Genomic DNA, 12,536 nt, shown 5'->3' on the forward strand with positions numbered 1-12,536 from the left:
TTTTAAATCACTGAATGATGCACTGAGATAGTAGCCAAATAAACATGTAATGAGCTTACAGACAAGCCAGAGGTTTTTAAGGATAATAGCTACTCAAGGATATGAAGGATTGACATCTCTCGCAGAGGAAGATCAAGTTGGCAAGACAAGGATGAAAAACCCGTCCACTCTGCAGAATAAATTGCCCTCATTGGACTGCTTTCTGCACTGAATCAGTATGCTCTGCACATCAGCAGAACAATTCTCCTCCGCGTCTGTTAGCCAGACAGCTTCCATGCCGTAAGGTGTAGAGAGAACAAATCGGGATGAAATGTTGTCCCATTGTTCTGCGCTATTAAATCTGGTAGAAGAGGTAGAGATATTGGAGGTGTCAGTGAGAGATTTCTGATTTCCATGAACCACCATTGCCTGGGCCAATCCAGGGCCTTTGGGATGATTGATGCCTTGCCCTGTTTGACTTTCCTTCACGCACGTGGGATGAGAAGAATTGAGTGAATAAGTGTACAATAGACCATGAGTCCAGGGGATTAGGAAGGCATCTGCTTAAGAACCTGGACTCTGTATTCCCCTGGAACAAAATACTTTGCATTTCTTGTTCTGTTCGGTCTCAAAAAGATCTATGCACAGAGCACCCCACTGACTGAAAATGGACTTGATGACCGAACCCTTTATGGCCCATGTGTGATTCTGAGAAAAATGCCTGCTTAAATGGTCTGCCGGTGTGTTGTGTAGGCCTGGAAGGTGAACTGCAGTAAGTTATGTTGTGCCAAATACACCAATTCCATAGGATTGCATTCCTGCATGAGTGTGTTGATCTGGTTCTTCCTTGTCTGTTTACATAAAACTTCGTGGTGGTATTGCTGATCCTTATTTGTACACTCTTATCTTTGATATGAGGTCGAAAGGCCACACAGGCAAGCCATGTTACGCTGAGCTCCAGGACAATGACATGCAGATGGTCCTTTCTTCAAGACCTCTGACCCTGCACTGTAAAGTTGACAAGATGGGCTCCCCGCCTACACACTGAAGCAACTGTCGCACTATTAACTTTGTGGGAAGTGCTGGGCTGAACTGAGGTGGATCCTTCCACCAGTTGAGGGAGTTCAAAAGCTCTTGAGGTATGTGTACGCACATATCTATTCTGAGAACAGCAGGACGACAGACCGTCTGTAACCACCTCCAGAGACGACAAAGACGGAGTCTGGTGAATGGGGTCACCAGAGTACATGATATGTCCTTGCTGTAGTACACAGATTGTTATGAAGTTGATTGATCAATTCTAACAGGTAGTTGAATCTGGTCTCAGTCCCAGTCTGGAGAACAGATGGATGATATACTGAATGCTGTTTAGCACCTGTTCTGGAGACAATCATCTCACCAACGAATTGTTGAGCTATGGGTAAACTACCACATTTCTCTTTCTGAGATATGCTGCTATAATTTTGTGAAATTTCTCTGAGCCATCAACAACCCAAAGGTAGCACTCTGTACTGGTAATGTGCATTGTCCACTACAAAATGAAAATATTTCCTGTGTGCGGAATAGATGGATATATGCATTATCAAGACTGAGAGCTGTAACCCAATCTAAAGGATCTAGGGAAGGAAGTATGGAGGACAGGATTACCATTTGAACTGGCAAACAAAGAAATTCAGCTCTCTCAGGTCCAATACTGGATTCCAGTATTGGAATAGAATCGAATAGAATCCTTTTCCCCAAGACTGGGGGAGAACCTCATCTAGAGCACCAAGAGGCAGTGACTGAAACTCTTGTTGAGAGGAGACCCTTGTAAGAGGAGTCCCTGAGAAGGGATGGGGAAAGTGGATTGGGGGGTTTGGACTTGAATAGAGTAACCTATTTGAATTATTTTCAGTACACATCTGTCACTGGTTATACTGCTCCATGCTTCCTGGAAATAATGCAAATGGGCCCCAAAGGAGCTAGGGGGAAGAGATAAAGATCCTCCAAGATTGGTTGGCAGCTCTCTCTATACACATCAAAATGACATAGAGCCAGCCCTAGCAGCATTCGGTGATGATGCTGATGAAGTCTCCTCCCTTGTATATGTTATTTCTTCTTGGAGAAATCTGATGTTCTCTGATATGGATGATGACAAGGAGTAATGACAGGCTGTTTTAGCGGAGTACGATATCAAGACTGCTTCTTCTTGTAGAGGGAAGTGTAGAGACCCAATGACCATAACATGGTAGGAGAGACTTCCAGTGTACGTTACGACTCATCAGTTCTAGAACGGATCAGATGATTCCCATCAAAGAGGCGGCCTTCCAGGGTAACTTGGACCTTCTTTGGCAACCCAGAAGACTGGAGCCATGACACCTGCCGCATAGTCATCTCGGCTGCCATCGATCGCAGCACCATTTCAGCAGCATCAATGCAGGTGTATAGGGAATTTTTCTCTATTTATTGACCCTCCACAGACAAAGATTTTAATTCCTCTCTGAGGTTTGATAGAAGCTTAGTGAGATACTCAGCAACTTTGCTCCACATTAGGTAATCATCATTCGAGAGAAGGGCCCTGCTAATTCACAGAAGTCGAAGGCTAGCTGACAAATAACTCTTCTTTCCTAAAAGTCCAATATTCCTGGCTCCTTCCCCTTTGGAGTAGATCTAAAGGTCACAACTGGAGACCCTGGAGGAGGATGCATAAATACTGTTGGAGTTTCTCTTTAAGAAAGGTGATTCCTTTCACCTTTCTGCTGAGTTAGACATACTGTGTTTTCATTAAATCATGGGCTCAGTGGGTTTGACATAAATGCTCCACTTTCCATATTAATAGGTAATGGCATTTCTGACCTCAGTTTACTGTTTTGGATAAAACTTTCCTTAGCATGAAAAGTATCTTACTGATAATTTACATATATGTTCTCAATCACTGTCCGTTAATTCATTATATGAAAATAAATAAATACCTTAACAAGAATCTCATGATCACGTTTAAAACCCAACTCCTGCATGTTCCCAACTATAGGGTTAGGCATCGATCCAGCTGATAACTGGCTACCTGGCCACCTAGCACAGCTTTAGAAATTGCACAGTCCTATGAAACACAGCCAAAGCTATTACAAACATGACTTAAAACAAATATCTTTCTGCTGCTTTATCCATCAATACTCAGGGCTGTTGCTGTGAAATGCTGAACTCTTACTGCCTCTTTTCTAGCTTCTGGACTTCCTGATACTTCTTCCTCCCCTGTGTTGCTTTCTCTCATTTATTGTCACCGTCATAACCCAGAATTGCCAGGCTAAGGGGTACTTAATGATATCTTTCTACTGAAGAAGCATTCAATGTTTCTGCCAGCCAAACCACAGCGACTAGATATTAACCCTCTCAGAAATCGTGAGTCCCAGATTTTAAAAGTAAAACCAGCAAATGTTAAAATGTTCAATTTTATGCAGCCTTAAGTTTTGCGACATGAGCTGCTGCATGAGTTTACTATTAGCATTTTATTCCCCTGCTTGCCCGAGAAGCAGGGCAAGAATTACATGAAATCAGAGTTTTTAAATTTGCTTTGTTGTTTGCATAGCTCAGGTTCTGATCGAATTCATCTTAATGAGGTGGTTTAAAACGAGGGGGGCCATGCAGTGTAAAACAAGCTTCCCTTCAAAATGAGTACCTAATAGCAGTGACTGTGGCTGTAAGAGCTGGTTGCCTGCCTGGATCATAGAATCTCAGGGTTGGAAGGGACCTCAGGAGGTCATCTAGTCCAACCCCCTGCTCTAAGCAGGACCAATCCCCAGACAGATTTTTGCCCTAAATCCCTAAATGGCCCCCTCAAGGATTGAACTCACAACCCTGGGTTTAGCAGGCCAATGCTCAAACCACTGAGCTATACCTCCCCCCCCCCTACTGCTGGTTTGCATGTGCGGATGTCTGGATTTTTGTGGTCAGCAGTGTCTGAGGCTGCACATGCACTGAGTTCCCCTACAGCCCCCTTACCCCCTGAGGGCATGTAACGGGGTGCAGTGCAGACCCACCTCAGTTCCTTCACTAATTTAGAATCCAGGAGCATTTTAATCCCCAAAGTAAAGGGGAAGAAGAGAAGGGTGGAGATTCACAGGAAGATATTGAGAACCATATTCCCTTCTTCTTCTTCTTCTACTGTGAGTGTGGATCCTCACTAATGCTGAATATATCGAGGATTGTTTGAAATTGCAAGCTATCACTTTGAGAGTGTCCCTGACCAACCGGCTCTGCAGAAAGCACGTGACCAGAAAGAGCCCGCCGGCCTCGAGGAAGGTGGGGTGAGTTGAGCCTTTCTGCTTTGGGGTTCTTCGGGTTATCATTTGAATTCTAAGAAAGAGCAGTGTTACGTTGCCACCTTCCAGCAAGAACATTTCAGATTTTTAATCTAACTTCTTTGTATGCCACGAAACGTAGCATAAACAACCCCCAGCAGGGTCTGGGGCATCCCTAGCCGGAGACAGGGTAGCTTGGCTCTTCCAAATACGGAATCAGACCTAGAAACTAGGTCTAGAAAGCAGTTCAGGGATGGAACTCCACAGTCCAGCTTTAGCTCTAAGACCAGGACATTTCTGAGGCACGCAGCAGACGCTGCTCCGGATCTGTTGTAACAAACCCTGGTGCAATAGGAAGGGAAAGAAGTTCTAGTTCATAGCAGGTTTGGTAGACTGTAAACATACGAATAATAATATAGAAACGCAAGAAGCCTATTGGCCTAGACTAAGAATTAGGCTAAGAGCAAGGCCTCAGAGCCTTAGCAGAAGTTGTTTAATGAAGTTAGCAGAAGTAAGTAAACTAACAGTGACCTTAAATCATAAAATGGTATAAGACTTTGTTTTGCCTGTTTTGTCATAATCACAAGTGCTGAAAGACTAAAGAAGGCAGTTGGTATCAGATTTAGAGTATTTTTGGAAGAAAACATCAGCAGATGTTGAATCGCAGGTAGCTATGGTAACGTTGATGTGTCTTTTAATGAGTTTGAACGAGTTACTATACTTACCAATGGGATAAGGGCACCCCCGATGAAGCTCTTTTGCTCTGGGTCTGTGAACCACAGTGACTCCATCTTGGGAACTCTCACCTACTTCTATGCTAACTGCTTACATGCTCTGAAGCAGGCTGAAGCAGAAATGTATTGGTCAGCGTTTCTAGCACATGGCTGCAGTTTCACTCACACTAGCAGAAATAATAGAGATAAGGAGGAGGGAAAGGAGGGGTAGTTAGTTTGCAGGCGTCTAACACAAGGTCGCAAAGACTGGGAAAGTTTTCTCACAAGCTTATGTAGAGTTTATTGTAACAGTTGTCTGGAAGGGAGGGGTAAGGGGGAACAGCCAGACAAAGAGATGTATGCAAACAGTTTGGAGTATAAAAGGTAAAATTTGTTTGTATTTGTTGCACTGGATTTGAGACATGCTGGTCTCCTAGTGCCATTTCAGAGCTCTGAAATAAACTTGGCTTGCTTTCTCCCCTCGGTGTCTTTATTGGTGCCAAGCACACCGGGCGACGGACCATTGTTGTCCCCTCGAGCCCTTTAGGGCGGGCAACAGTTTTGGCGTCCCTGGGTGGGCCCGAGGCTGAAATTTAGCCTTGCCCGGATCCCTCCTGGTGGCCGACGGATTACGACGACGACCAACGCCCAGAGCTTACCGGTGACTTCATCGGGGGCCTCAGCGGAGACGTGATTTTCTCGACCCCGGAGGGCACAACAGTGCAACGCACACAGACAGTGGAGAAGCAGCTGCGGGCGACGGTGGGGAACCGGTCCCGTGGATAGGGCGACGGTGCAGAACCGGACCCTTGGATAAGGTAGGAACAGCCCAGTGGGGACTTTATCTGTTGTGACCTGGGGATGCCCAGTGTCTACCTGTTTTGACCTGGGGACGCCCATAGTCTCCCTCAGTATGGGGCAGGGACAGAGTACAGCCGGCAGGGTACAGTGTACACCCTTAGAATGCATTCTGGTGACCTGGAAAGTGTTTGGATCTGATCAGTTGATGAAAAGTAAATTGAAAAGGTTCTGTACAGTTGATTGGCCTCAGTACCAGCTAGAGTGCCAAGAAAGGTGGCCACCGGAAAGATCACTTAATTACAACACGATCCTTCAATTGCTTTTGTTCGGTCAGAGAACAGGTAAATGGAATGAACATCTCTATGCGTATACGTTTATGGTGTTAAGAAATAGGACTGATATTTTGCTCAAGTGCCATTTGACTCCAACAGGCTCGGTAGTATTGGCTGCTAAACCCCAGAACCCTCCCACTGTTGTAATGCCAGAATCGGTGTCCCCTTCGGCTCCTCCACCCCCACAGGCTCCAGAGAGTACCCCCCCAGTGGGATTGTATCTGTTGATTACGGAGAGTGTGGTAGCCCGTCCAGGAACACAGGAACGGCCAGCACAGATAGTGTCTGTATATTCTCATGTTGCTTTTAACCCTGTACGTCTGGCTGCTTTTCAAGGCAGAGGCAGGAGAATTCTCAACGAATCCAAGCAAGTTCATTTCTATCTTTGAAGGTTGTCTAGCTAGCCATAAGCCTGACTGGGATGACTGCAATATACTTATGAGAACCCTGTTGTCTGAAGTGGAGCGGAATCAGGTTACAGCTAAGGCTAAGAAGGAAGACGGGGAAGGCATTTCAGGTTTAAAAGGGAAAGCTATTGGACACCAGAGGTTGTACAGAGTGGAATCCTCAGAAGTGAGTGTGCTCGTCCTGGTTTGTTGCTTCAAAGCTCTGTATAGAAGTTATGTTACTGGAAGGATGTTTAATGGTAATGTGTATGTGTTAATGGTTGGAGAAAAGGTGTATGAGTGAAGAGTGGAAGGTTCCTTTGGAAGTTAGAAGAAGCCGAGAAAGGGAGAAGAGGAAAGAGCACAGAATGAGTTAACTGAATGGAAAATATAGCTAGCAGCTCAGTCATGCTGGCTTTATCCTAGGGTTACCATTCGTCCGGATTCCCCCGGACATGTCCGGATTTTTTAACTAAAAATAGCGTCCGGGGGGAATTTGTTAATGTCCGGACTTCCCTCTCTCCCCTCCCCCCCCCATGCAGAGCACTCGCGGCTAATAGGGCAGCCGGATGGTGGTACTTACATGGGGCTCCGACAGCGAGAGAGTCCCTCCTCCACTTCCCCCTCCCCCCCGCCCCCGCAGCATAGCTCACTCCCTCCCTCCCTCCCTCCCTGCATTCGCCTCCGGCAGGCTGGAGCTCCTCCCCCGCTGCTGGCCAGCGTGCCGGGAGAACGGCTCAGACTCAGCAAGCTCCCAGAGAGCCCTTAGGTGAACCAAAGGGCAACGACAAGGGAGCCAGGGGGCAGGAAGGTTTTGGATGGGGCAGTCAAGAGATGGGAGGGGGGGTTCAGGAGTTCAGGGGGGAGCTTTCTGGGGGGGAGTGTGGATAAGGTTTTGGGCAGTCAGGGTACAGGTAGGGGGTAGGGTCCTGGGGGGGAATTTGGGGGATGTCTTAGGAGGGGGCAGTTAGGGGACAAGGAACAGGGAGTCTTAGGTAGGGGGTGGGGTTCTGGAGGGCAGTTAGGAGCAGGGGTCCCAGGAGGGGGCAGTCAGGGGACAAGGAGTGGGGGGTGGGTGTTTGGGAGTTTTGGGGGGGCTGTCAGGGGGCAGGGGTGGGGAGAGGGATCGGAGCAGTCAGGGGACAGGGAGCAGAGGGGTTTAGATGGGTCGGGAGTTCTGGGGGGGGCTGTCAGGGGGTGGGGAGTGGTTGGATGGGGTGTGGGAGTCCCAGGGCTCTGTCTGGGGGTGTGGATAAGGGTTGGGGCAATCAGGGCACAGGTAGGGGGTAGGGTCCAAGGTGGCCAGTTAGGATTGGGGAGAGGGTCTCAGGAGGGGGCAGTCAGGGGACAAGGAGCAGGGAGGCTTAGGTAGGCAGTGAAGTCTAGGGGGGGCAGTTAGGGGCAGGGGTCCCAGGAGGGGGCAGTCAGGGGACAAAGAGCGAGGGGGGAGGGTTGGGGGTTCTGAGGGGGGCGGGAAGTGGGTGGGGCAGGGGCGGGGCTAGGGCAGGACAGGGGTGGGGCTCCTCCCGTCCTCTTTTTTGCTTGCTGAAATATGGTAACCCTACTTTATCCAAGGACAGTGTTCACAGCTAAGGCTTGGCTGACAATCAAGAGAAAGGGGGGCCTGAATGTGACCAAGCAACTGTGAGATCTGCAAAATACTGCAAGGCACAATGAGGACAACAGAAGGGTTAAAAGGCAGCTTTGTTGGACAGTATTGGCTCAAGGATTTAAAAATTCCCCCACTCTGTTTGGACAGGCTTTGGCCAGAGATTTGGAGGAGTGGGATAATTCAGACAGAGCCCTCCTGCTGCAATATGTAGATGACTTGTTAATTGCTGCTGTGGGTCTAATCCCTTGTCTCAGAGCTACTGTGAGTCTCCTAAACTTTATTGGACTGCGAGGATACAGGGTATCTCAAAGCAAAGCCCAAATTGCTCTTTCAGAGGTTCAATATCTGGGATTTCACATCAGGCAGGGAGAGAGACAGCTCTCAAACGAAAGGAAGGAGGCTATTTGCCAAGTTCCCATCCCCAGCAACCGTAAACGGCTTAGGTCATTCCTGGGCATGGCCGGTTTTTGCAGAATATGGATTCCAGAGTTTGGACTGTGGGCTAAACCTCTGTATGAATGTGTTAAGGGAGCAGAACATGAACCCTTTCACTGGTCCCCAGAAGCGGACAGGGCATTTAAAATCTTAAAAAGGAAGCTAATGGAAGCTCCAGCCCTGGGTTTGCCCGATATATCTAAGCCGTTCCAACTGTATGTGCATGAATGAAAAGGGGTAGCTTTGGGAATGCTTACCCAGCTATTAGGTGCCTGGAAACATCCTGTGGCATACTTTTCTAAACAACTGGATCAAGTTTCAAAGGGATGGCCAGCCTGTTTGAGGGCGGTCGCAGCTACTGCTCTAGTGCTTGGGGAAGCTGAAAAACTGACACTGGGAGGAACTGTGCAAGTGTATGTTCCCCATATGGTCCGAGCCTTGCTGGACACTAAGGGTGGTCTTTGGCTCACACAGGCTCGGGTTGCTCGGTACCAGGCGAAGCTGTTAGAGAATCCTGAAGTCACCCTGCAGATCTGTCCCTCCCTTAATCCAGCTACACTGCTACCAGAGACAGAAAAGCAGGAACATGACTGTCTGGAAATCATAGATGCCCCACTACTCTAGCCACCCAGATTTAAAAGATCAGCCACTCCCAAATGCTGACTTGGAATGGTATACGGATGGCAGTAGTACTGTTGTGGATGGGCAAAGGAGGGCTGGTTATGCTATTGTGTCTCTTCATGATACCGTGGAAGCTGAGAGTTTACCGGCAGGAACATCTGCCCAGCTTGCTGAACTAGTGGCCCTGACTCGTGCACTCGAGCTGGCAAAAGACAAACGGGTTAATATCTTTACTGACTCAAAGTATGCTTTTGGGGTATTGCATGCTCACGCTGGTCTGTGGAAGCAAAGGAGAATGCTAACAGCCCAAGGTTCTCCGGTCAAGCATGGGTCTCAAATTCTCCGGCTTTTAGAAGCAGTACAACTCCCCTCAGCAGTAGCAGTGGTGCATTGCAAAGCCCATCAAAGGGAAGATCAAGATGTATCCAAGGGCAATGCCAGAGCAGACAGGGAAGCTAAACGAGCTGCTACCCTGAAATCAGCAACTGAGGAGAATGCCCAAATGCATGCCCTCATCCCATCAGTGGGTGAGCTTGCAGCCCCTCAGTACTCCCAAGAGGACAGACACCTGGCTGACAGTCTCGGTCTCCAGGAAAAGGAGGGATGGCTTTATTCCACAGAGGGAAAAATCCTCCTGCCCAAGGGCTTTATTCGACCAGTGTTGCAGAAACTGCATCAAACCACACACGCAGGCAGAGAGGCTCTTACCCAGCTCATGAATAAATATTTTCTAACCTCTGGACTTAAACCCCTAGCATCACAGGTACAGGCTGAATGTTTAATCTGCCAAAAGAATAACCCTCGACCAGGAGTAGCAGTGCCACCAGCCACCCTGGAACCTACCCCAGGCCCAGGATTGGTGTGGCAAATAGACTTTACTGAGTTTCCCAGGACCCAAGGGTACAGGTACCTTCTCGTCTTAGTGGATCGATTCAGCGGATGGCCTGAAGCCTTCCCATGTCGCAACAACACTGCCAAAACAGTGGCTCTTAAGTTTGTCAAGGAAATCATTCCTCGCTTCGGCCTTCCTCAGTGGATGGAATCTGACAATGGAACACACTTCACATCCCAAATTGTTCAAAAGATATCAAGTGCTCTGCAAATCCCCTGGAAACGCCACACACCCTGGCGACCACAAGCCAGTGGAGTAGTGGAACGCACAAATCAGACACTCAAGCGACACCTCTCAAAGGTCTGTCAGGAGGCCTCTCTTAAGTGGCCTGATGCTTTGCCCCTTGTGTTACTACAAAGATTCACAGCCTCTTCTGCTGGATACTCCGGTCCACTCCCTGCAGCCTGGTGACTCCGTTCTCGTGCGGACCTGGAAGGACGAGCCTCTCCAAGAGAAGTGGAAGGGACCCCACACCGTCCTGCTTGTCACCCATACAGCAGCAAAGGTCGAAGGACACAAGAACTGGATTCATCACTCTCAACTGAAAGCAGTGCCCACTCCTAAACAGTGGACTGTCCAGCCTGCGGAGAAGACTGCTAACGACGATTTGGGACTTAAGCTGTTATTCAAAAGACAGTAAGGGTCACTGGGAATGCGTTGTGATCTTTCTGAACAGTCACAGCATACTCCCCGCGAGAACCCTGAGCATTGGTTTTATTTTCTCACAGAAGGCCGACCTGGCCTATATATTTGGTCTTGTTATTTTTTGACTTGTTTAGTGTCAACAATTCCTGATTGCATGGAGCTTAATCGCATTTTGTCTTTAGAGTATGAGAAAACTCTGACAAAGGTTTGTTGAGTGTTCTCAAAGGAGGGATTGTTGGGGTCCACTAGGCATAGCTACCAGGTAACTCGGGAGAGTGGAAGGCCAAAAGTGCCGATGAAGCTCTTTTGCTCTGGGTCTGTGAACCACAGTGACTCCATCTTGGGAACTCTCACCTACTTCTATGCTAACTGCTTACATGCTCTGAAGCAGGCTGAAGCAGAAATGTATTGGTCAGCGTTTCTAGCACATGGCTGCAGTTTCACTCACACTAGCAGAAATAATAGAGATAAGGAGGAGGGAAAGGAGGGGTAGTTAGTTTGCAGATGTCTAACACAAGGTCGCAAAGACTGGGAAAGTTTTCTCACAAGTTTATGTAGAGTTTATTGTAACAGTTGTCTGGAAGGGAGGGGTAAGGGGGAACAGCCAGACAAAGAGATGTATGCAAACAGTTTGGAGTATAAAAGGTAAAATTTGTTTGTATTTGTGGCACTGGATTTGAGACATGCTGGTCTCCTAGTGCCATTTCAGAGCTCTGAAATAAACTTGGCTTGCTTTCTCCCCTCGGTGTCTTTATTGGTGCCAAGCACACCGGGCGACGGACCATTGTTGTCCCCTCGAGCCCTTTAGGGCGGGCAACAGGGTTGCGAAACTGTATGGAAGGCCGGGTAGGGAAGGCTGTGCCACCCCAAACAGCCTGGCCCCCATATCTGCCGCCTTCCACTTCCCACCCCCTGACTGCCCCCCTCAGAACCTCCAAACCCATCCAACCCCCCCTTGCTCCTTGTCCCCTGACCTCCCCCTCCCAGGACCCCCCATCCCCAGAACCCCACCCCCTAGCCAACCACCCCTGCTCCCTGTCTCCTGACTGCCCCAACCCCTATCCACACCCCTGCCCCCTGACAGGCCCCCTGGGACTCCCACGCCTATCCAACCACCCCCTGCTCCTTGTCCCCTGACCACCACCCCAGAACCTCTGCCCCATCCACCCACCCCCTGCTCCCTGACTGCCCCCTGGAACCTCCTGCCCCTTATCCAACCCCCCCCCCCCCCCGCTTCCCGCCCCCTTACCATGCTGCTCAGAGTAGCAGGACTGGCAGCCGTGCCACCTGGTCGGAGCCAGCCACACTCCCCACAAGGCGAGCTGAGGCTGCGGGGGAGGGGGGACAGCAGGGGAAGGGCTGGGGGCCAGCCTCCCCAGCCGGGAGCTCAAGGGCTGGGAAGGATGGGCCCGCGGGCCGTAGTTTGCCCATCTCTGATCTAGGTGGTGGGACAAGGGTGTGTGATCCTTGCAGAGAAGGCAGATATGGTGACTGCCCACTGGCTTTCTGGGCAAAGAGAATTGTCGACACTTGGTATCCTGGCAACTGATGGCCAGGCCCCCTCCTCTGCAAGAATCAGCCCTGGGTGTCGGAGAACAGAGTGAGGCGCAGGTCAGGTGACCTGTTTACCCGGGGAAGAGACAAAGGAAGGAGGCGGGGCAGCTGGTCGTGACTGCAGCTGGCTCCCAGTTAGGGACTCAGGGCTCTGGATTCCCCCGCCCCAGATGGACTTTGCTGTAACTTCCTGCTTTCCGGGCTAACAAGATCTGTTCTACGCTGTGTTCCCGTCGACTAATAAACCCTTGTTTTACAGCGCTGGCTGGGAGTCCCTGCTGACTGCGAA

At 49.3% G+C, this 12,536-nt stretch overlaps 1 long non-coding RNA gene across 1 annotated transcript; it reads left to right on the top strand.

Moving 5' to 3' along the window:
* The first annotated feature begins 7,152 nt into the window (after window positions 1-7,152).
* On the top strand, window positions 7,153-11,432 carry LOC135973629 (uncharacterized). Its single transcript, XR_010590550.1, has 2 exons — window positions 7,153-7,257; window positions 8,069-11,432. It is a non-coding gene; the product is annotated as an uncharacterized LOC135973629 (long non-coding RNA).
* Window positions 11,433-12,536: the final 1,104 nt, after the last annotated feature.

This window comes from Chrysemys picta, chromosome 9 (genome assembly GCF_011386835.1).
Source record: "Chrysemys picta bellii isolate R12L10 chromosome 9, ASM1138683v2, whole genome shotgun sequence".
NCBI lineage: Eukaryota > Metazoa > Chordata > Testudines > Emydidae > Chrysemys > Chrysemys picta.